This window comes from Fundulus heteroclitus, unplaced genomic scaffold, assembly GCF_011125445.2.
Source record: "Fundulus heteroclitus isolate FHET01 unplaced genomic scaffold, MU-UCD_Fhet_4.1 scaffold_75, whole genome shotgun sequence".
Lineage (NCBI taxonomy): Eukaryota > Metazoa > Chordata > Actinopteri > Cyprinodontiformes > Fundulidae > Fundulus > Fundulus heteroclitus.
Window position 1 is genome coordinate 1,131,552 of NW_023397197.1, and position 25,169 is coordinate 1,156,720.

The 25,169-nt window shown below is 42.3% G+C and overlaps 1 protein-coding gene and 1 long non-coding RNA gene across 2 annotated transcripts in view; one reads left to right on the forward strand and one right to left on the reverse strand.

The window, feature by feature from the left end:
- Nucleotides 1–25,169, reverse strand: part of LOC118561876 (kinesin-like protein KIF20B) — a 366,850-nt gene that overhangs the window by 241,913 nt on the left and 99,768 nt on the right. The window lies entirely within an intron of this gene.
- On the forward strand, nt 3,441–23,348 carry LOC118561890. The gene is made up of 3 exons (XR_004930341.1): nt 3,441–3,545; nt 23,143–23,189; nt 23,338–23,348. It is a non-coding gene; the product is annotated as an uncharacterized LOC118561890 (long non-coding RNA).

Below are 25,169 nucleotides of genomic sequence, written 5' to 3' on the forward strand. Positions count from 1 at the left end.
TAAACCAAAGTCTTTTCACCAGAGAGCTGTTGATCAGGCCTTACTGAGTCCAAATGGACACCTGGACTTGTTCCTCCGGTTCCTCCTGGGACTTTCACTGCAGACCAATCAAAGACTCCTACAAGGTCTGTTGACACAGACAGGAAGTAGCTCACAGATCAATCAGGAAACAGTTCAGTACATCAAGGAGCAGATCAGTGAGAATGTGTCTGCAGAGAAAAGCATCAATCTGTTCCACTGTCTGAATGAACTGAAGGATCGTTCTCTAGTGGAGGAGATCCAACAGTCTCTGAGTTCAGGACGTCTCTCCACTGATGAACTGTCTCCTGCTCAGTGGTCAGCTCTGATCTTCATCTTAGTGTCATCAGCAGAAGATCTGGATGTGTTTGACCTGAAGAAATACTCTACTTCAGAGGAGGTTCTTCTGAGGCTGCTGCCAGTGGTTAAAGCCTCCAACAAAGCTCTGTAAGGACACAGATTGTTGCTGCTTTTATTTCTGATAGTGAGAAATCTGCTAATGAGGCAAATATGTACCCCGTTTACACTACCCTTTTTTAACCGAGACGAGACCAATCCGAGCTCGGTAACCGAGATAACTCTAAGTACGAGTGTAAACGGTAAGCAGACTGAACTGGACCGCGCTAAACATAACTGGACCGCGCTAACTGCAGACCAGTTCCTGAGTAGGTCTTGGCCTGTTTTTTTTTTTGTCCCGGTTATCTGATAACGAAGAGCGCATGACCGCGTCATCCCCTTACAGTCAGCTCACTGTCCGCGGGTTTTCCGCCATGTCTGGCTGCACGTCCCGATTCACACTCCATTCAGACAAATTTCAGACATTCATAAAAATACTAGCTTCCTTACCGTGCCACACAATTTCCAGAGATGATTCTATTTAGCAGTGTGATGAACCTCAGCATCTGTCGTTTCCTGCACCTGTAAATCCTTATTAGACGTTCGTTTGTCTTATCCACGTCCCAAACGCCGACTCTCTCTGAGCATAACTTCCTGAATGTTACGGGCACCGCCATTTTGATTTGCTTTGTCCCGCCTTCAATCCCAGAAAACAGTAGTACTGCAGATTGTCACTAGGAGGCAAGGAGCAACCAAGGAACCGGGATAGCGTGGTGTGTAAACGGTCGTCTTGGCTTGGTTAACCGATCCAAGCTTGGACTGGACTCGGCTCGGATCTGTTTAACAAGGGTTTTGTAAATGGGGCTATTGATTCATGTTGCTTCAGTTTATTTATGATGAACCAGTTCACATCAAAAGGCAACATAAAGACGTGTAAAATCAGACAGATCCATCAATCTTTCCAAGGAGAACATTGGTGACTGTAAAGAAATCAACAATATTTCTGATGAATTGTTTAATAGCAGATGTTTCTCCCTGACTCCTCAGACTGAGTGACTGTAACCTCTCAGAGAGAAGCTGTGAAGCTCTGTCCTCAGTTCTCAGCTCCCAGTCCTCCAGTCTCAGAGAACTGGACCTGAGTAACAACAACCTGCAGGATTCAGGAGTGAAGCTTCTCTCTGCTGGACTGGAGAGTCCAAACTGCAGACTGGAAACTCTCAGGTACAAAGTTCTCCATCCTGTTGAAACCAGATTTCTGTCCATTACCTGCTAAAACATCATGGAAATGTTAGTTCACTGATAGATTTGTTAACTTTTGTCTGCTAAAAAGTTTATTTAAATATAAGTTTATTGACATTATTCATCATTCAAAAAACTGTAATTTTGACACTGTACAATATTTACAGTTTCTGTCCTGAAATATTAACACACATATTTAACAATCTATACAGCAACATATATTATATCTCTAATGTACATAACACTACTGTATATTGTACTGTATATATTTTTGATTATCTGGCATTTTGATATGAGTGCACTGGTTGGAGCTGGCTTCAATCTCGTTGTACATGTGTGGAACACGATGTACAACGACAATAATAAACATTCTGATTCTGATATATTATTCATCTACAGACAACTATACGTTACCTCAATGCAGAGAAGCTGAAAACAACCACCTGGGCCCCCACCAGTAAGGGGACCCGCTGGTTACCCAGCCATTTAACACTGCCCATTAATTATTTATGTATGTTTAAATAAAATTATTAAGATTTACAATCACAAAGGTAACAGAAAAATCTAACATAATGCATCATCAACTTCTGCTCACCTTTCCATTTACTAAAATGGACTATTCCGTCTCAGCACATAAAGATCCCAGAATGCAGTGCGCTGATTGAGCAGCAGGAGAGATGAGAACAGAGAAAGATGAAGCAGAGAAATCAAAGCAGAGCTGGGAGAAAAGAAAAAGGGAGAGAAAAGAAAAAGGTGTTGTTCTACCAAAATGGTCTGAAGCCCTGGATGTTTTCTAAACAGCCCCGGATCTCATGAAGAAAGACATTTAGATGTTTGTTAAAAAGATGGATTAAACCCAAAAATGACATTTGGATTAGGTAAAATAAAAACAATCACATTAGTTTTTATTGTATTCCATATAGTCACTACCTGCTCCACCATAACCTGGCAATGAGTCAAAAGAAAAAGACAGAAAAGATTATTTGTGCACAGGCAACACCACGACTGCTCAACTACTCCCATAACCAGGACTCAGTGTTTTTGAAGGTGAAGTTGTTTGTTTGGGCTTGACTTTCTTTCTGAGAGAAATCATTTAATTATCTCTCAGTTTGCCACAATAAAGCGGAATATTAGTGGTAGATAGTTTGTCCTTTCCATGTCCCAGTTTCCTGGTCATCATGTCCACCAGAGTTGACTCAGCACATCCCAAACACACGCAGGCCAGAGCCCAGAGTGACAGGGAAACTAGTGATGAGACAACAAGAGAATGAGATGCAGTAAGTGGGGAAAATATGGGAAAAAGTTTAACAAAGAGTGGAAGAAAGGAAGCGCACTGAAAGACTGGATCTGACCTCAGATGGGAGATTTCTCAAAGACATTCTGCTGATTCTGCAAGTGTGAAATATGTGTTCACCATACGCTGCTAACGCCACTGATCCAAACCACTGCTTTATTCTTTATCTCAGCTTCAATTCTTGACTCCAATTAGATTAAAAAATATTAAAGCGATCTAGACACCAGAACAATGGTTCTACTGAGACAACCAGTTCATTTTTGGTATTTTAGGTCCAGTTTGAATTTCCATGAAAGCTAAAGCTAGAACCTTATGCAGATTTTGTGTCAGTTTGCAGAGTTTCCAACCCAGTGAAGCTCTAGTCAGGATTCACCCGTTTAAATGTGTCAGATGTTACTTTTTATTACCTACAGAACAAAATACAGTTTGATTTCTATTTATTGCTTATTATAACAACATCTTGTGTTGAATCATGCGTCTGCAGCTTGTCAGGCTGTCTGGTCTCAGAGGAAGGCTGTGTTTCTCTGAAATCAGCTCTGAGCTCCAACCACTCCCATCTGAAAGAGTTGGACCTGAGCTACAATCATCCAGGAGACTCAGGAGTGAAGCTGCTGTCGGCTGGACTGAAGGATCCACGCTGGAGACTGGAAGCTCTCAGGTATGGAGAAATAAAGGTATAGAGGAACTTTTTGACAAAGTTTGAACTGATTTTATAGATCATAAATCAAACCTCTTCAATTAAATCCCACCTATCCCTCTCCTACTCCTCTTATCACGTGCAGTTAGAATAATTGCAGTTTATTTAAATAAATATAATGGTTAATTAGGAATAATTTAATGCAGCATCCCACTGTGGGAAGATTCAAGATGATGATGCAAATTCTGGCAGGCCCAGCATGATGCTCTCGTAGTGGATATTAATAATTATCAATTAAATAAGCACACCACTAATTTTTAATCAAGAGAAAAGATGCATCTTTGTCTTTGTATGTTATTTAATTCAAAGGCGAGAAACGTCTGAATGTTTCTGTCCCCTAATGTCTCCTAAATGCTGATAACCCAGGGTCCAGACCAGGAAGCAGAGCCGTAGTTTAACACACCTCTCTGCAGCTTCTGTACTGTTACCCACCCATTACCCTATTGAGACGTGGTCTTTCCCACGGCCAAAACTAAATAGATCAAAGGCGGATTTAAAAGGAGCAAATCATAAAAATCTAATAAACATCAATATGACTAAACTTGAACCAAAAAATAAACAATTAAATGTGGTCTATTGAATATAAGGTCTAAAATTCTAGCTTCATCTAAACCTTCTACCTGTATGTTAGACCCAATCCCAACCACGTTGTTAAAGAGGTATTCCCTTTGATCAACGGCACTATTTTAGACATGATTAATCTATCCTTAGTAAATGGATATGTACCACAGGCTTTTAAAGTAGCTGTTATTAAACCTTTACTTAAGAAACCATCTCTTGATCAAGATGAGTTAGTAAACTACAGACCTATATCTAATCTTCTTTTTTATCTAAAATTCTTGAGAAAATAGTTGGTAATCAACTATGTGAACATTTACAAAGTAATAACCTACTTGAGGAGTTTCAGTCAGGTTTTAGAGCTCATCATAGCACTGAAGCAGCTCTGGTGAAGGTCACTAATGATATTCTCATGGCCTCAGATAATGGACTTGTGTCTGTACTTGTCCTGTTAGATCTCAGTGCTGCATTTGATACAGTTGATCACAATATTCTCCTGCAAAGACTTGAGCATACTGTAGGGATTAAGGGGAAAGCATTAGGCTGGTTTAAATCTTATCTGTCAGACAGATTCCAGTTTGTTCATGTTAATAATAAATCTTCCCCAAACTCTAGGGTCACCTGTGGAGTACCACAGGGTTCAGTCCTCGGACCAATTCTCTTTACTATATATATGCTTCCGATTGGCAAAATTATCAGACAGCATGGGATTAATTTCCACTGTTATGCTGATGACACTCAGCTATATTTATCCATAAGTCCTAATGAATCCAATTAGTTACTTCGACTGCAGTTATGTCTTGATGACATCAAAAGCTGGATGACTTTAAATTTCCTGCAGTTAAATTCTGAAAAGACGGAGGTGTAATCTTTTGACTTCTTGACCTCAAAAAATAAACTTCTTAATCAATCACTTAATCTGGATGGCATTAACTTGGCCTCTGGTGATAAAGTAAAAAATCTTGGTGTTATTTTTGACCAATACATGTAATTTAAATTCCATATTAAATAGGTTTTCAGAGTATCATTTGTTCACCTCCGGAATATCGCCAAAATTAGAAACATTCTGTCCAGGGTGATGCTGAAAAACTAGTCCATGCATTTGTTACTTCAAGGCTGGACTATTGTAATTCTTTACTATCAGGAAGTCCACAAAAGGCAGTTCAAAGTCTTAAGCTGATCCAATATGCTGCAGCAAGAGTTCTGATGAAAATCAACAAGAGGGATCTTATTTTTCCAATTTTAACTTCCCTTCATTGGATTCCTGTTAAATCAAGAATAGAATTTTAAATTCTTCTTCTAACGTATAAAGCCCTTAATAATCAAGCTCCATCATATATCAGAGCTCTGATTACCCCGTATGTTCCTAACAGAGCACTTCGCTCTCAGACTGCAGGTGTACTGGTGGTTCCTAGAGTTTCTAAAAGTAGAATGGGAGGCAGATCCTTTAGCTATCAGGCTCCTCTCCTGTGGAACCAACTCCCAGTTTTGGTCCGTGAGGCAGACACCCTATCTATTTTTAAGACTAATCTTGAAACTTTCCTTTTTCACAAAGCTTATAGTTAGAGTGGCTCATGTTACCCTAAGCTACCTCTATAGTTATGCTGCTATAGGCTTGGGCTACTGGAGGAAACCAGGGCCTATTTTTCTCACTCTGCTGAGTTCTCCTACTGCTCTCCAATCTGCATTGCTTGTCGTCATTTCAGCTTTTAACTTTTTGTTCTGTCATTTTTCTCTTCATTGAAGGTACACCTGGTCTGGCGTTCTGTTAGCTATGACATTATCCAGAGAAGACAGATCATCCACTATTACCATCTAACATAGAAAGTACTCCTGGATCAATGTGAGCTTCTGTGCTTTCTGTGCCTCTGCTCTGTCTTCTCTAAGCCCCAGTGGGTCGAGGCAGATGAACGTTCACACTGAGCCTGGTTCTGGTTCTGCTGAAGGTTTTCCTCCCTGTTAAAGGGGAGTTTTCCTCTCCACTGTCACTTCATGCATGCTCAGTATGAGGGATTGCTGCAAAGCCATCAACAATGCAGACGACTGTCCACTGTGGCTCTACGCTCTTTCAGGAGGAGTGAATGCTGCTTGGAGACTTGATGCAACCTGCTGGGTTTCCTTAGAGAGGAAACTTTTTGACCAACCTGGAGGATCTGATGGAGTCTGACTTTGGAAAGTGCTATGAGATGACATGTTTCATGAATTGCCGCTATATAAATAAAATTTGATTGAATTAAATTAAAGCAGTCAGGAAACAGAGTCAAGAGAAAAACAGAAAATATTAACCTTTTACACATTCTGGGTTAACAAAGAAAGTGGGAGTAATCTTCAGAGGAGTGCAGCCACTGGTACGATCCAGTTCCTATCTAACTCAACTCCTCTCTGCGTGCTTGGATGTGGAAACACAGTAAATCTGTAAGCATGAGAGCTTGTTTATCACGGGAAAGTTATACAGGTGCATACAGACCAGATATGTCAGAAAGATTAAAAAATACAAAGATCACTACTCATAATCTGAGGATCTGTAAATTAAACTATCTGCAATAGACGAGTGATGTTTTAAAGGCAGGACTGTGGTGCAGTTTCCAGGCTCACCACCAGGGGGCGTTTTGAGTCATGTTAGAAGATATGTAAAAATGGTGTTTCTGGAAGCAGTGAGGATCTTTACAAGCTGAGTTTTAGAAGCAGTCTATGTGGTATTTCCTGACAGCGTGCATCCTTAAGACTGCTGAGTTTTGTTTATTGTCCAATCAGAATAATTTGTCAAGTAGGTTTATTGTTCTGTATCTTTAGACTTTAGAGAGTCTAAAGTCTTTTCTATCAGCTCATTTAGCTGACAGCAGATATGGCTAACTAAGCTAACTTTTTTGCTTCAGTTGGTGATTCTGATAATGTTTAGTTGCCTCTTTTGTTTGATCTCCACATTATCAGTGATTGAAGCACAAGTATGGAAGAAGATAAAACAGTTTTTATTAGTTCTCAGATCTTGTTTGGGCTCCAAATAAAGGCCTGTTAGGTTTACAAGACAGCATGTGGCTGTAATAATTTGTGTGATCTGCTAATATGAGGTTGTGATAACATCAGATTATAATTTGTGTTTTTATTACTCTATTATAGCTTGTAGAACCACACACATACAGAGACCTAAATCTGCTTATTAAAGAAAGCAGAAAGCATCACTTGGCCTGGTCATTGGATCTGGGGTCATCCAGGCATTTAACCAGAGCCCACCCTGTAATCACCACCATAGTGAGCTGGACATTAATTTTAGAAATCATCATTACAAGTAGAGTAGAGGATCGAGATTCTGGCAGTGTAAAAATGAACTAAGAAACCTGATGTTAGAACAGACACTGAGGTGGAAATGATGGTGATGGCAAGAGGACTTCCAGCCTGCAGGACTCTGAGCTCCAAAGAAAAATGGCAGAATAACATTTGAAAGATGCAAAAAGCTGCTCAGCACTAATTAAATGGGTTCCAGTGCTTTAAATTCAGTAAAACTTTTAACATTCATTATTGAAAAGTCTACAAATTATTTTCATAAATCATATAAAATAGATCCTTAACTCCTTATCCATCATTATATTTTGAAACCTACCTGCCTCATTTCCTTCTTTCTTCTTGGTTGAATGAAAATATCTTTAAATGTAGATCAGCCAGAGTTAAGAATCATTTTGGTTGTAACTTTATTCAGTTTTTATTTTATCACATCTGTGGAGCTAAATCTGGAGCTGATGAGATTTGGTTCCCTTCTTTCCCTTTGACTCCAGACTAGATGATCCAGGTATGGAGCTGAAAGCAGCAGCTCAGAGTTCATGTGTGATTATGGAGAAAATGTTACATCATTCATGTTGACTTTTCCTCCAAGATGGCAGGAGGTTGTTGTGATGACAGTTGAAAACGTGTTAAATGTGTTAAAAAAGCACAGATGGATAAAATGTGTAAAAGATAAAATAAAACTGTAACTAGTTTTCTGAACAAGTGGAAATGTTTCAGTGACAGGAAGGAAGAAACAGGAGAAGGATGTTCAACATTTAGAAAAGATCATCTAACATGTAGAGAAATAAGTAGAGGAACTGATATAGAATATGTAGTAATAGAGAAAATAATAAATTAGGTTAATTAATTATAGTTAATGTAACCCCGGTGTTACAGAGGGTGTGTTTTTTTTTTCATTAAAAAGGAACCTATTCTGTTAAGCCATCCATGGTCTTATATAATTCATAATTCCTGTATGATACAGTTTTTTTATTCTTCATGTGCTATGCATTTAAATAAGTTGCATAGATTTACTTTATCTGTATGTCATTTAAAAGAGCAAGAAACCGAAACAGGACGAAAATGTTATAAGTGTGCTGTATAAACCTGAGTGTATGAGTTAAAAATGTCATGCATGCCAGAGGGACACTTCATTGGCTGGGAATGCACCGGAAGAACGGGGGGAGAGGGTGGAGTTAAGGACGCAGGATACGAAAAGTAAAGAGGTTCGTTTTTTTTTTTCCTTCGGTGTGCGGTCCTGTTCTTCTCTGCGAGGTCAGAGTAAAAGAAGGTAGAAAAAGAGACATTTTGCTCGGAGGGAAAACCGGTGACGGAGAACCACGGCGTTTTCTATCTGCTCTGCGGTGCATAGTTGCATTGAGTATAGTTTATGTTCGCTGAGTGAATGAGCCTTAACCCAGCGTGGGACCGGCCGAGAAGAGTTAGCCACTGCCAGATGCGGCTCGTAGCTACTCAAGTTAGCGCCCTGGTTTCCGAACAACCAGTGGTTCCACTGAAGTAGCCGGCGTGGGAGCAACGCTGCCCGGATAGCGCCCTGGTGGCCAGGAAAGCCAGAGGCTCTTCCGGCGACGAGGGAGGGACTTCATCAGCCACCCGGTCGGACCTCTCGTGCGGCCAGGACACAGGGTTTTCCCCGCTTCACTGGAAGACTGGGACTACGGTACTGTGAGTAAAGGAACGTTGGAGAAGGACCATTTCTTCAGCTAAACCAGTTAACAGGCCTGCAACGATTTGTTTTGGGGTATTTTCTTTTATGTGCCGGCTATATATTTTATATATATATATATATATATATATATATATATATTTTTTTTTTTTTTTTTTTTTTTTTTTTAGTATCTGCGCAGGTGTTTTGAAGCTTTTGTGTTAGTGTGGCCACCTGTTTTCTGTCAGGTTCAGGTGTGATCTGCCGTTAGTGGCTGAAGAGTACTTTCTGTACTGTGGGGGGATTTATGAGGAAATGATCATTGGTGTTATTTGGTGTGTTTAAAATAAATGTTTAGTTGAAATATATATATATATGCCTGAATTTTGTCCACTCACTGAATAGTTCTATATTTTGAGGAATAGCTACAGAGAGAACCCACCACGCTTAAGTGATCATAGGACATGATTTGGGTTACATAAGATGGCGACGAGGATGGGATTGATTTAATTAAAAAAATTTCAGTGAGTGGAGTAGTGTGTAGACTAAACTAGTTGAAGCCGAACCGAAGTAGTTGTTGCACAAACTTAATAAGACAACAGTAACAATGTCATTTCTGCTGAACTGGTGCCAGGGAGAAGGGGTAGACCCAGCTCATGTATTAATAGTCAAAAGTGTTCCTAAAGATGCCCTTAACAAAGTTATTGAGGGCCATCTGAACGCTATTTAGTGTCTTGGACGTGTCAAAGTGAAAGGGCGGATGTTTGATCCCGAAACTCAGGGCCTTGTTGTGCTATGTGTATGTAGCGAGACAGTGAACAGCGATGCCATTCCCCCAGAAGTGAGGCCTGAAAAGGGAGATCCATGGCAACTAAGTATACCCATTGACTCAAGTGCTCTACCAGGGGTTAACCCTGGCACCCCTATAACTATGGCTACCGACTCAGATGCTGGAGTAGCAGGTACCCCTGATACCTCCAGTCCCAGTGACCCACATTTCACTGCCCTTCTTAAAACAGTGGGGGACATACTTGAGAAAGTCCCTAGGCCAATTGCCCCAGAGAATACAGCTTTTCGAAGGTTGCGTCCCTTTTCGGGGACTGCACCTACCCCCAACGGAGAAGAGAACCTCGATACTTGGCTTATGCAGGCCCGCTTAATGGTTGATGAGTGTGAGTGTTCAGACAGTGAAAAGCGCAAACGAATTATTGAGAGTCTCAAGGGTTCAGCACTGGAAATTGCACAGGCTGTTAGGTCCAGCGATCCCCAAGCCACTCCCCAAGATTATCTGGGAGCTTTGGAACAAACATTTGGTTCGTCTGAGTCGGGGAAAGATCTATACTATGCTTTCCGGGCGTTACGACAACGTTCAGGGGAGCGACTCTCTGATTTTTTGCGACGTATGGAACACGCCCTGACTAAAGTAGTGTTCAGAGGCGGGGTGATGGCATCACAAAGAGATCGTATAAGAGTTGAGCAACTTCTCCGAGGGGCGGTGGAATCCGATTTGATGCTGGTGCAGCTGAGGCTTCGTGAACGCAAAGAGACACCTCCGTCCTTTTTGCAGTTATTAAAAGAGATAAGAGAGGAAGAAGACCAACAAGCTATGCGGCAGAGGCCAGGCCTCTCAGTTACAAAAACGGCTGTTAGGCAAGTACGAGCTACTGATGACGAGCTTAAGCCCCAGGATGCGGCTAAGCTAAAGCAAGAGATAGACCACCTTAAGGTCCTTGTAGCTAAGTTGTCTGCCAAAGACTCTGGTCCCAGCCTTTCAGTCATGGAATCTGAAGCTTTGTTAGCACCCCGAAAGGATGTAGTACGCCATGAGCAGGAAGTGCACATGTTACAACGTCAATTAAGTGACTTGCAACATCAGATACAGATAATGGCTGTGAGCCAGCGCCCCCCTAACCCCCGAGAATGGAGACCTAGAGATACCAATGAGCATAATAACCGACGAATGACAGGCCACAGCAAAAGTTTACCATCAGAGGGGTCAGGGGACTATTTTTGCTACCGATGTGGGGAGGATGGCCATGTCGCTACGCGCTGTGAGGCACCTGAGGATTCAGGTAGAGTTATTACCCGCTTGATTCGGTCGTTGAGAAAACAAAAAGATGGCAGACAAGAGGCATCCTCCAGCCGGGCAGGGATCACAGATACTCATGTAAAGCGCATGTCCAGTCGCAGTGATGAACTTACCTCACCATCTGAAGTGTTACCGGATGGGTTAGTTGAGAGACCCTCTGTAAGTAAGATCATTGTCGAGGGAACGGAGTGTAGTGCACTCATGGACAGTGGCTCTACTGTCACCATCATTTTTGAGAAGTGGTATAATGAGAATCTGACGCATATCCGAATCCAGCCCATTTCCAGTCTGTGCATTTGGGGTTTGAGTGAGTCCAGCTATCCATACAAAGGTTATGTGGCCGTTAATGTAAAGTTCAAGGAGGATGGGCCCAGTGAAAAGCCTCGAACTGTACTGGCCTTGGTGTGTCCGGATCCCCAAGGGCCAGACTAGGTACCGATGATCATTGGCACTAATGCTAGAGGTTTCTACCATGAACCAGTGTCCGACCACATGGCCTCGACCTCACATCAGGCCGCGTCCTGGAGGACTGATACTCGTATGATGGGGCCTGTGACGGGTCCGACTGAACATAGGGTTGGCCAGGTGACATGGACTGGGCCCGGACCACTTAAGTTGACTCCTGGAAAAGCGCGCATTGCAGTAGGTAGGGCCTCCATCCACACCCCTGGAGCTCCTGGGATATTGGTCCTTGACAACTCTGACACCCTGCCGCAGGGGGTTGTTTCACCCCCCTGTGTGGTCCTTCCAAAAAACCTGGATAAGAGTCATTGTGCTGTGCTGCTACAAAATGTCTCCCTAAAAGAACGGTGCATCTCAAAGGGTACCGTCATTGCTCAGATACATACTGCTAACGTTGTCACCGAGGTAGATCAGGGCCATCCCTCCACTAGTAGCCTCTGTCCCGAGCTATTCGATTTTGGTAGCTCCCCTTTACCTGCAACCTGGAAAAATAGGTTGGCGCAGAAATTGTCTGCCCGGACCAGGGTTTTTTCAGTAGAGGAGTGGGATGTAGGGCTAGCAAAAGGGGTGGAACATGAGATTCGTCTCAGTGATCCTAAACCATTTCGTGAGCGATCCCGACGTATTGCGCCCGCAGATATTGACGACGTGAGGCGTCATTTACAAGAGTTGCTGGCGGCAGGGATAATCAAAGAATCCCATAGTCCCTATGCCTCACCTATTGTGGTGGCGAGAAAGAAAAGTGGCAAGATTAGAATGTGCATCGATTATCGCACTCTCAATTCCCGAACCATCCCAGACCAGTACACTGTACCGCGGATAGACGATGCATTGGACTGTTTGACGGGCAGCAGATGGTTTTCAGTGCTTGACCTGCAAAGCAGGTATTATCAGATACCGATGCTGGAGGAAGATAAGGAGAAAACCGCTTTCATTTGCCCCCTAGGCTTTTACCAATTTGAGAGGATGCCACAGGGCATCACCGGGGCCCCTGCCACTTTCCAAAGATTAATGGAACGAGTGGTAGGGGATATGAACCTGCTACAATGCATTGTTTACTTAGATGACATTATCATTTTCAGCCGCACGCTGGAGGAACATGAAGAGCGCCTCCTTAAAGTCCTCGATCAGTTAGAAGAGTTCGGCTTAAAAGTGTCCATCGACAAATGCCAGTTTTGCCAGACACAAGTCAAATACGTGGGGCATGTTGTGTCTGCCGACGGTGTGTCTACTGACCCCAAAAAGCTCAGGGCAGTTGCCCAGTGGAAACAGCCAACTAACTTCAAGGCCTTGCAGTCCTTCTTGGGTTTTTGTGGCTATTATAGGCGTTTTATTGCCCATTACTCCGCCATAGTTCGTCCACTTACTGATTTGACCAGAGGCTATGCCCCTCCTCAGAGAGGGTGCCCGCCAAAGTCCACCCAAGACCAACCCTATTTAAACAGGTCTGAGCCTTTCGGGGATCGATGGACTGCCGAGTGTACTGAGGCCTTCATAAAGATAAGGAACTGCCTGACCAATGCTCCAGTGCTTGCCTTTGCTGACCCCAGTAAGCCCTACATATTTCATGTAGATGCAAGTTTTGATGGATTAGGGGCCATGCTAAATCAAGAGTACCCTGAAGGCTTACGCCCTGTAGCCTTTGCCAGTAGGAAACTCAGTGCCTCGGAGCGAAACTACCCAGTCCACCAGTTAGAATTTTTAGCGTTGAAGTGGGCGGTAGTCGACAAATTCCATGACTATCTCTACGGAGCCCAATTTACCGTTAGAACTGACAACAACCCATTAACCTACGTGTTGTCCTCTGCCAAGCTGAATGCATGTGGGCACAGGTGGTTAGCAGCCTTGGCCACTTACAATTTTGGAATTCAGTACAGACCGGGACGTGAGAACATTGATACAGACCTGTTGTCAAGAAAGGAAGAAGGGGGTGACGAAGGGGGTGCAGAGGAGGAAGGGTGGATACCACCATCCGGGGTGAAAGCAGTCTGTAAAAGTGTCAGTTTGTCCCATCTCCCGGGAACTATTTCGAGAGGAGTTGACCAACTGGGAGCGTCTCCCCACTGCATTCCCCATGCTTATGTACACCCTACTTGGGTTAGTGCTAAGTCATTGGAACAGCTGAGTGTAAACGACTTACAGTTAGCTCAAGATCAAGATGTGGTCATTAGTAAGGTGAAACGAGCCTTGGCTGGTGGTCGGCGCCCTTATGTCCCCTTACGTGATGATGCTGAGGTTCACTTATTACTGCGAGAGTGGCCCCAGCTAGTTCAGCGGAGTGGAGTCCTGTACAGAACAGTTTGTAAGAGGTTAGGGAGAGAGGTACTCCAGCTTGTCCTCCCAAAGCAGTTTCGCCCCCAGGTGCTAAAAGCGCTGCATGACGATGGGGGGCATTTAGGCATCGAGCGGACTATTGAGCTAACAAGAGACAGATTTTATTGGCCTAGGATGGCCGCGGACATTGCCAGTTACATACATAACTGCGGAAGATGTGTAACGCACAAATCCCAGCCCCACCGAACATCTCCTCTCCACCAAATGACCAGTAAGGGCCCACTTGATTTAGTTTGCATTGACTTCCTGTCCATGGAGCCTGATTCTTGTGGTATTGCAAATGTTTTGGTTGTAACAGACCATTATACCCGATATGCTCAGGCTTATCCCACGAGAGATCAGAAAGCCCTAACAGTCGCTAAAGTTTTGCTGGAAAAATTCTTTGTCAATTATGGACTACCTGCCCGAATCCACTCAGATCAGGGCCGCGATTTTGAGAGTAAAATAATCAAGGAACTACTTGCGGTGCTGGGTATCAAAAAATCAAGAACAACACCCTATCACCCTCAAGGTGACCCACAGCCCGAACGTTTTAACCGGACCTTGTTGTCTATGTTGGGTACACTGGACCCAGTGAAGAAGAGGTGTTGGAGCCAGCAAATTGCCGCTATGGTGCATGCTTATAATTGTACCAAAAGTGATGCGACTTTCTACTCCCCGTACTTTCTTATGTTTGGACGGGAAGCACGCCTCCCAGTGGACCTATGTTTCAGTGCTGTGCAGGAGGGAGAAGAGGAAAAGTCCCACAGGAGATATGTGGAGACACTTAGGAAAGACCTGCAAGATGCTTATGAACAGGCTGTGCAGGCAGCCGACAAGAGTCATCAACGCAACAAGCGGGCCTATGATCGGAGAGTTCGCTCCCACTTGTTAGACGTAGGCGACAGAGTACTTGTCCGTGCTTTTGGAGGCACTGGCAAACAAAAACTTAAGGATAAATGGAACTCTGTCCCCTATGTAGTTCAAGAAAAGTTGCCAAACCTTCCGGTGTACCGAGTGAAACCCGAGAAGGGCGCAGGGTTGGTGAAAACTCTGCACCGAGACCACCTGCTACCAGTAGGCTCCCTTGTAAGGTTACCCGAAGGGTCTGATGAGGCTAGGGAAACACTCCACAGTGTGCCACGGACACGGCAGCAGTGTCAGGCTCAATCAGAAGGAGTGGGGGCTGCTGGTAGTGAGTCAGATTCTGAGGACGACGAATATGCGTATGCCCCTACAGCAGTGACAAGCTATGCACCTTACCCGTGCCCCGATGGGTCGCCACCGTCAGTGAGTGATGGTGGTGAAGTGGGTACCGGCACATCTCAGGCTCCTGATGATGTTGAGGGGATTAGTCAGGAGGATAGTGATGACTTGCAATTAGATCTGGGAAGCCATGTTGAGCCAGGGGAGGGTGAATACTGTAACCTGTCCGACGGGGGTGGTGCTGAGATACAATGCATTCCCCAATTTCAAAGTTCGGGGTCCCTCGGAGAAGTCGGCTCTCGCTCAGATGACAGTTTGGGGAGCGGGGAACAGGCAAGAGATATTGCCCCGCGAGAGGGACGAGTGGTCAAGCCTGTGATCCGTTTCACTTATGATGAACTGGGGAAACCCTCTGACCAGCCATTGGTCATACAGCATAAAGGGATGAAAATATGTATATCCCGGGATGGGGAGTTGACGAAGGAGGGTCGAGTGGTTAACTGTTTAACTATCAGTATCTTACCTGATGACAGTTGTTAGTTCAGTCTGATGAGGACATGCAGACCGTTAGAAAGGGGGGAGTGTAACCCCGGTGTTACAGAGGGTGTGTTTTTTTTTTCATTAAAAAGGAACCTATTCTGTTAAGCCATCCATGGTCTTATATAATTCATAATTCCTGTATGATACAGTTTGTTTATTCTTCATGTGCTGTGCATTTAAATAAGTTGCATAGATTTACTTTATCTGTATGTCATTTAAAAGAGCAAGAAACCGAAACAGGACGAAAATGTTATAAGTGTGCTGTATAAACCTGAGTGTATGAGTTAAAAATGTCATGCATGCCAGAGGGACACTTCATTGGCTGGGAATGCACCGGAAGAACGGAGGGAGAGGGTGGAGTTAAGGACGCAGGATACGAAAAGTAAAGAGGTTCGTTTTTTTTTTCCTTCGGTGTGCGGTCCTGTTCTTCTCTGCGAGGTCAGAGTAAAAGAAGGTAGAAAAAGAGACATTTTGCTCGGAGGGAAAACCGGTGACTGAGAACCACGGCGTTTTCTATCTGCTCTGCGGTGCATAGATGCATTGAGTATAGTTTATGTTCGCTGAGTGAATGAGCCTCAACCCAGCGCGGGACCGGCCGAGAAGAGTTAGCCACTGCCAGATGCGGCTCGTAGCTACTCAAGTTAGCGCCCTGGTTTCCGAACAACCAGTGGTTCCACTGATGTAGCCGGCGTGGGAGCAACGCTGCCCGGATAGCGCCCTGGTGGCCAGGAAAGCCAGAGGCTCCTCCGGCAACGAGGGAGGGACTTCATCAGCCACCCGGTCGGACCTCTCGTGCGGCCAGGACACAGGGTTTTCCCCGCTTCACTGGAAGACTGGGACTACGGTACTGTGAGTAAAGGACCGTTGGAGAAGGACCATTTCTTCAGCTAAACCAGTTAACAGGCCTGCAACGATTTGTTTTGGGGTATTTTCTTTTATGTGCCGGCTATATATATATATATATATATATATATATATATATATATATATATATATATATATATATATATATATATATATATATATATATTTTAGTACCTGCGCAGGTGTTTTGAAGCTTTTGTGTTAGTGTAGCCACCCGTTTTCTGTCAGGTTCAGGTGTGATCTGCCGTTAGTGGCTGAAGAGTACTTTCTGTACTGTGGGGGGATTTATGAGGAAATGATCATTGGTGTTATTTGGTGTGTTTAAAATAAATGTTTAGTTGAAATATATATATATGCCTGAATTTTGTCCACTCACTGAATAGTTCCATATTTTGAGGAATAGCTACAGAGAGAACCCACCACGCTTAAGTGATCATAGGACATGATTTGGGTTACATTAACTATTATAATCCTTGTAAAAAGTAAGATCTGAATCAGTTTATGCAGAATAATTGTGGAGATAATCAGTAATATGTGGTAACTTTAATGCACATGGAATATTATGGGGAGGAAACAGAACAGATGGAAATGGAGAAATGGTAGAAGAACATTTAGAGGGTAATAATTAATTCTGCTGAATGATGGAAGATGGACCAGAACAGATGTTCATCCAGGAAATGGATCAGTCCTTGATTTAACACTAGTGTCCAGGAATATTTCAGCTGGTTGTGAAATGGGATTTATTAGACGACTCGTCTGCAGGCAGAGATCATTTCCCAGTTTTCTGTAATATTCTCCTCACTAAGAACGGCTGGCAAGGAAAATTAAAGGGCCGAGGGTATTTAATGGTGCTGAATAGCAAGTCTGAATAGATTTGTAAAAGAGAAGTTCACTAGTTAGATTCACATGATGAAACCCATTTTAAATCAAATTTTATTGAGTATTTTCATTTTCTAAACAACAAAAAGAGAAAAAGAACAACAACCAGATCATCAAAGAGTCTTGGGTCAGAGCTGTGTTGTCACAAAGTCTCAGATCCTCCATCTAACAATGATCCAATTACTAATTACTACCTTTAGTTTTATTGCATCAGTAACATTACTGCAGGTTCCCAACGCCTATCTAACACATTCATTTAAAGTCCGGTCAAGTTGGTTCTTCTCTCCATTTGGCACCTGGCCCAAACTTTCAGCACCACCAGTTGTAGGATGGAGGTTCTGTCTTTAACCAATCAGTTGATCTGCATTTCAAGGCTGCAGTGATCAGCAGATTGAAGAGGTAGAACTTTGTTGGTCCCTCTGACCGTCTGAGGTGAGACCCAACAATGCAGAACTGGGTTCTGGTGATATGTTGGCTTTAAAAGCTGCTTTGAAGCCTCAGATCCATCCATTCAGAACTCATCCAGCTTGGATCAGGACCATGTAGCCTAGATCAGTGGTTTTCAATAGGTGAGGCGTGTCTCCCCTGGGGGGCGCCAAAGAGTCGCAGGAGAGGCACGAAGAAATATAAGACAGCGCTGCTGCTCAACTCTGTGAAACCGGTCATCAGCATCTGAACGGGCTGCATGATCAGTTCTGAGAGTATTTTGGAGAGGAGCCACTGGGAAACCAGTGGGTCAGAAACCCCTTCTCTTTCCCACCCACAGTCCACGATAAACTGAGCATCCAAGAGGAGGAGGCTCTTGTTGAGCTCAGCTCAAATGGGGACTTAAAACAGAGACTGGTGGAAATGACGATTACGCGATTCTGGTCGAGTGTCGAGAGCGAGTTTCCCCATGTGTCCACCAAAGTCATGAGTCCTGATGCCCTTCACCTCCACTTACCTGTGTGAATGTGGGTTTTCCACTCTCACCCTGATCAAAAACTAATACCGGTCAAGGCTACAAGTGCAGGATGACTTGCTGCTGTTTCTTTCTTCTCTACAACCCAACATAGAACAGCTTTGCACATCAAAGGCACGTCCTTATTGTTCACATTGAGAATGCTTGAGAACATGGTTGTTAAAATAGAAACAGGTTTAAATTGTGTATAATTGGCCTAAAAAGTAAATCACAATATGGAATATGTTGACGTCTGTTAAATTCAGCTTATTTTTTTTTATTATTATTATTTCAGTTGACGTCTCCTGTTGACATGAGTTCAGTTTGACGTTGCCGTCTGTTTAGTTCAGTTTGTCTGCTGTTGAAAACAATCGTTTATGAATTTGCTAGTTATCTTTAACTATTCCAAGGGGAGGCTCACATTCAATGACTTTGAAAACCCCTGGCCTAGTTAAATAAGAGATGTAGTAAAATTTCTATGAAGTAAACACTAATAAACAAGAAATAGTTTAAACATGGTTAATTAATTTATTCTTGCTTTATTAAAAGTGTTCATCTCTAAAATGTGTTTACAACATGTTCAAACATCTATTTGCATAGTTGTAGTTCATTTTAATAACGGTACATGTGAGAGGTGTATTTTCCTACACTGAGGCAGTCATTGAATGCATCATAAGTTTGGGTGAGAGAGCGCACCAGAGAAGCCAAGAGATCCGGTTCTGCGGCCATAAGTCAACATCTCCATGTTAAACTGGTTCATCTTTGGACTATAAACAGTAATTTGTGCCATTGTTTGTCCCCACGATGATCCACAGTGAGTCAGTGAGCTTTAATCCGAAGTAGAAGACACTGAAGTTTCTATTTAAAGCTTTTTAGACTGTGTTTAGCCGCTAGCTTAGCATAGCAACTAGCCGATGCTAACAAGCTAGCTAATGGACTCTAGGCTAACTCAGCTGGACCTAGGAGCTTGTAGAGGATCGTTACTCAACCGGACAACGAGAGATTGGACCCAGCTAGAACTCTGAGCCACCCGGAAGCATTTAGAGGACCTCTGGAAACGTTGGAGACGAGGACCAAAAGTTAAGAGAGATTATGTCAATTTTTGGGGGTCTGGGGGCAGAGCTTACACAATCCCTGTTCCAGTCTACTGATCTCCATTTATTCACTGGAGTGCTGATTGGCCCGAAAAACTGAAGTCACTGGCCGCCATCTTGCTACTCCCTACTCTCACAGAATCCCATAGGATTTGGTTGCAACAACCAGCAGTTTTCTGGCTGTTTCACAGGTAATTCTACAGTCAGTGGATGTACTAACACTATCAACTACTAGGAAATTAGGTGCTGAAATATTTACATGTTATTCATTATTTTTATATATATATATATATATATATATATATATATATATATATATATATATATGTATATGTATATGTATATGTATGTATATATGTATATGTATGTATATATATATGTATATATGTATGTATATGTATATATATGTATATATGTATGTATATGTATATATATATGTATATATGTATGTATACATATATATATATATATATATATATATATATATATATATATATATATATATATATATGTATATATGTTTTTGTAAATTGTTATTTATATATTTATAAATGTTTTTTTATATATAAGTAAATAACATGCAAAATATTTCAGCACATGACTTTCTCAGTACTTGATAGTTTTAGAACATAACATAAAAGTATATGGCATTCAACATTTTAAAAGTCTTAAGCCTCCCTGAACATTCCTCCAGTAACATATTCCCTAGTTACTGGAGGAAAATATGGCGGCTGGTGGCTTCACAGTGACGTGTATTATATACGACCAATCCAGTGAATAAATAGAGATCAGTGGTTCAGTCAGCTCCGTCTCATTTTTATCCGACCAGACATGGAAGTAAACGTGTATTTTGTTAAAAAGTGAAAAAGAAGTGTTAACATGTTATTATTCAGTTAGTGGGTTAAAACAGAAAAAACCCACAACTGTTAAATAATACTGAATAAAATGAAGTAGTTTTATTTTATAGACCGTATTATTCCACTAATACACATTAATCTATGGGTTTGTTTATCAGTGTAGATCTATAACCTCATTGGTGAATCAGGCTGAGTTTCATCAAGCCTGTATGGTCTGACATTTTCCCCTCAGCAGGAACACTTAAAGCACTCAGGGGTTCACGCTGCGTCTTTATGCTGATCCAGCTGCTGATGTTTCCCTCTTTTCAGCTCCATGAACTTCTAGCCTGTTACAGTTTATAACCATCATCACCTTTCAGAGCCACAGGTTTCTCATCTCAGTCTCTGCTCTGACCAGACAAATCTCCTCTATTGCTCTCCTCAGGGCGCTCTGGTGCGTAATTACCAAGCTGAAGGCTCAGTTTGAAGTTGTTCTCTGAGCGTTTTGTTTGTGGTCAGAGCGGACGGAATAATGACTTTCTGCTTCGCTTTTAGTCCATTAATAGTCTTTATTGGGGAATCCTACAGGAAATATAGCACTTTTTATGCATGGCAACCCCAGAGTTGATGAGTAAAGGCTCAGCTTTTCAAGCTCTGCGTCTCTCTGGTTCCTAAGTGACTGTAGAAAAAAACACTTTTTTGGTAACATCTGGTATCAGCATAATTTATACTAATGATATCAGTTTGAGGCGGTGAGGTGGGCAGATTTTACCCCCATTGGTGCTCTGCATGTGAGGAATAAACAGTGGGGAAAATGCATAAATAAATAGTGTAAAGGGCTCCTTTAGAGGGAAGAGGAGGAATAATGGGTCTGAGCTGAAGCCCCTGATGTTACAAGTTCCTTAAAATGACCCTTAAAAGTCCACACCTAAATTACATTTAACGTAATTATGCTCACCTGAATTAAACAGCAAGGCAGCATTCCACTGAAGCACCGCTGGTTCTGTGTCGTTAAAAACAAAATGGCATGAAACACAGCTACTGACTCTCCTATTGACTTTAATTGGGACATTTTGGTACGAGTGGAAGGACATTAAACGTAGTGATTCACGTTTTGAAGGCTGGCTGCTGATAAAAGCACCTGGGTCTGAGGGAAGGGAGGAGAGAGGAGCAGTAAGAGCGTTGAGGCACAGAAACACAGCACATGTAGTTAAAATAATGCAGAATTAATAAAAACCAAACTTATAAAGCAGGTGGCCTAGTATTGGAGTCAGAGCCGTGACTGTGGGAGCTGAGTTTTTTCCACAGGAGAGGAGGACTAAACGGAGCAGAGCGTTTCTGTTAGGATTATTATTTATCTGACACAAGGGACCTTTTTAGTTTATTATTTGCTCTTTGAGTGAAGCGACCACTGAGTTTGGTCTCCATATTCACAAGCATGGAAACAGGCCTGCAACGTAGGATTAGCTTGGTGTTTGCTGGCTTTAGCTTTAATTAATCAGCATTTAAGCAAATATTATTGAACTGTGATTTTAGATTGACACCCTGAGTGTTTTTATTTTAGTGTTTTATGCAGAGAAGCACTTGTTACTTGTCTTTATTTCATTTAAAGGTCCTAATGTAGATTTATTTTATTCGCCTTTTTTATCTTCCTAAATAAAAGGGGGGGAACATTAACACTTTATACCAGGGGTGTCCAAACTTTTTTAGTGAGGGCCAAATCCAGAAAACTAAACAAAGGGCCACACTAGAGGTGCCATATTGCCACATGAATACTGTGTGTGTTTCTAAGTCAGCTATAATGTGAAGAACATTGCAGTCAGTGGGAGCAGTGATGCTGTCCTTTGATTGAAGGATGGCTGACATGTCAGCAGAAAGTTTGGTGGTTGAGACACGAAGGACTTCACAGAGATGCTGTCAGTCATTCTGCTTCTCAGTCTGCTTTTGTTTTGATTTAACAGAGAAAATCTTTGTTCACATCTGGATGTTGAGCCCAACAGGCTCATCATTGTTTCTGCGTGGCGTCTCATCAGAGGAAACTTGGCATTATCCAAACTCTGAAAGAATTCAGGGAGGGAGAGAAGCTGATGTTGACTCTGCAGAGAATCATCACATTGCATTTCAATCAGTTCTAACTGCAGACTCTCTTCCACTTCTTCTGCATCCACCAGGAAGGAGGTGGAGAACAGCTGGATTTGTTCTTCAATGACAGAAAAGTCTTGGAGATTCTGGTTGAATTCTGTCAGCAGAGATGCAATCACAGACACATATTTCTCCTTTTTAGCAGAAAGGTCGGCCTTTGGAAAAGCAGACGTGATTTCAGACAGAGCAGGGAAGTGTGCAGCATTAAAGCCTCGTAGTTGTGTCTAAAAGAGGCGGAGCTTTACCCAGAAGGCTTTCAGGTGTGCATACAGGTGTGGCACCAGCTGTTCTTTGCCTTGTAGCTTCTTGTTCAATGTATTCAGACGATGCGTAAGATCAACTAAAGATGCCAGGTCTGCCAGCCACAGAGGGTCACTTAGTTCATGAAGAGGTCGGCCCTTCTCTTTTAAAACCTGCTCCATTTCTGATCTCAGCCAATCAGAGCACTGCAGCACAGAGCACGTGAATTTCCCACAGCGACACTAAATCCACTGCAGGTTGTAATGTTTCATCATCATCATCATCATCAGAGCCCAGGTGTCTGTCTGCTCTCAGCTCTTCTTTCTGTCTCTGGGTTTTTACAACAAGTGGACGTGTCCAAATGTTGGACTGGTCCTTTCTCAGTGGAGGACAATGTGTGTCTGAGAGACATGTAATGTCCATGTTTGCTGCTGAAAGAGACTGATGGTCTGACCCCCCTCCTCCTTTCAGGGTGGAGCCTGCTGGAGTCCGATGGTTGACACCAGGTCTGAGGAAGTGTAAGTGTGTTTTTCATTTGATTCATGACAACAAAGCAGCTCACATTCAACCATCTTCAAACTGTCCATCACTCATTCAGGAGTCATCATCAAAGTGTCAATAAATGATCAATAACTGCAGCTGGATTGTCTTTGTTCTCTCCATCAGATTCCTGTCAACTCACAATCGACACAAACACAGTGAGCAGAAAACTCAAACTGTCTGAAGACAACAGGAAGGTGACACGTGTGAAGGAGCTTCAGTCATATCCTGATCTTCCAGAAAGATTTGATCGTCCTCAGCTGCTGTGTAGAACTGGTCTGACTGGTCGCTGTTACTGGGAGGTCGAGTGGAGAGGAAGAGTTAATATATCAGTGAGTTACAGAAGAATCAAGAGGAGAGGAGACGTTAGAGACTGTTGGTTTGGAAGGAATGATCAGTCCTGGAGGCTGAGCTGCTCTGATGATTATGGTTACTCTGTCTGGCACAATGACATAGAAACATATATCTCCTCCTCCTCCGTCTCCAACAGAGTAGCAGTGTATGTGGACTGTCCTGCTGGTATTCTGTCCTTCTACAGAGTCTCCTCTGACTCACTGATCCACCTCCACACCTTCAACACCACATTCACTGAACCTCTACTTCCTGGCTTTGGGTTCTGGTCCAGTTCTGGTTCCTCAGTGTTTTTGTGCTGATTGAGTCTAAAGAGTCTCCTCTTGTCAGAGAAAGCCTCTCCCTGTTGAACAGATAGTTCAGTCTGTTCATGTCTGTCTCTTTCACTCAGAAACACATTTTCACATTCATGGATTCAATCTGTTTCTTTGTGAAACTCTTCTAAATGATTCCTTGGAAACTTCTTCCTCTTCCAGTCTTTTAAAGATGGAAGCTGGGATTATTCCAGGATCCACATGTTGTTTTTCTGCCTGTTTCCAGTCAAAGCTTCACTCTGAATATCAGCATGTTGACTTTCTCTCTTGGTTTTTTACTTTCATTCATCAGTCAGATTTCATTGAAATCTTGGCCAGTTTTTCTCAATCTCTGGACATTATCTGTTTCTGTCGGCTCTTATTTTTCTAAACACTTTTTACATTCACATGTTAAATCTTCCTTTTGTTCATTAAATCACATTAAAACATGTGTTTTAATGTGAAATAAACAGATTTTCTTCTTCTGTGTTTGATTGTGTTTGATTCATTTGCTGCTCATTCTCTTCTGTTCCTCTGACCAATTTTCAATAAAACTCTGATGCTTCTATCAACACTGACTTTCTAAAAGTCCTAATTTACAGTAAAACATTCCCATCTTCTTTGACATGTTTTTAAATGACAGATTTTGTTCTTTAGTTGAATAAATCAGCAGCAGAAACTCAAAGCAGTGATGAAATGATATTTTCTTCACGCTGTTCCCCACATGTTAGCAGATTTTATTTATAAAGGGTTTATATACAATGTATCAAGACTCAGTTCACAAACTTTTATATATTTTACAAGTGTAATTATTTATGTTATTTAGAATATGTTGTCCATAGGTATTTTTGTCCTTTTAAGTCAGAAATGACAATTGTTGCATTCTAACTGGTATTTTTTTACAGGTGAATTCTGACAAATACAGGAGCATTGTGACATTTGTCAATGTCAACCAGAGTTACTAGAAGCTTCTGGTTAATAAGCAAAAGTTCTACCTAAGAAACACATTGTGTCATTTCACAATGCTGTGATGTCATGCACTAAATAGCTTCTTTCTATCAGTCCATAAATCAGGAGACAGAAACAGTTTGTCTGGTGGATCAAATCCAGCAGAAAAACATGAAACTCAACTGGCTGCAGATAGATTTACGTCAGTATTTAATAAAAAGAGGACTAAAGTAGATCAAGTCAATATGTTTACAGAGCTTCACTGACAGCCAATCAGAACTGCTCTCTGACGATCTCATCAGGTCAGGGAAGTCTGAGGCCAAAGGTCAAGGTTCAAGGTTGGGTCCAAAATCTCTTTCCATCCAT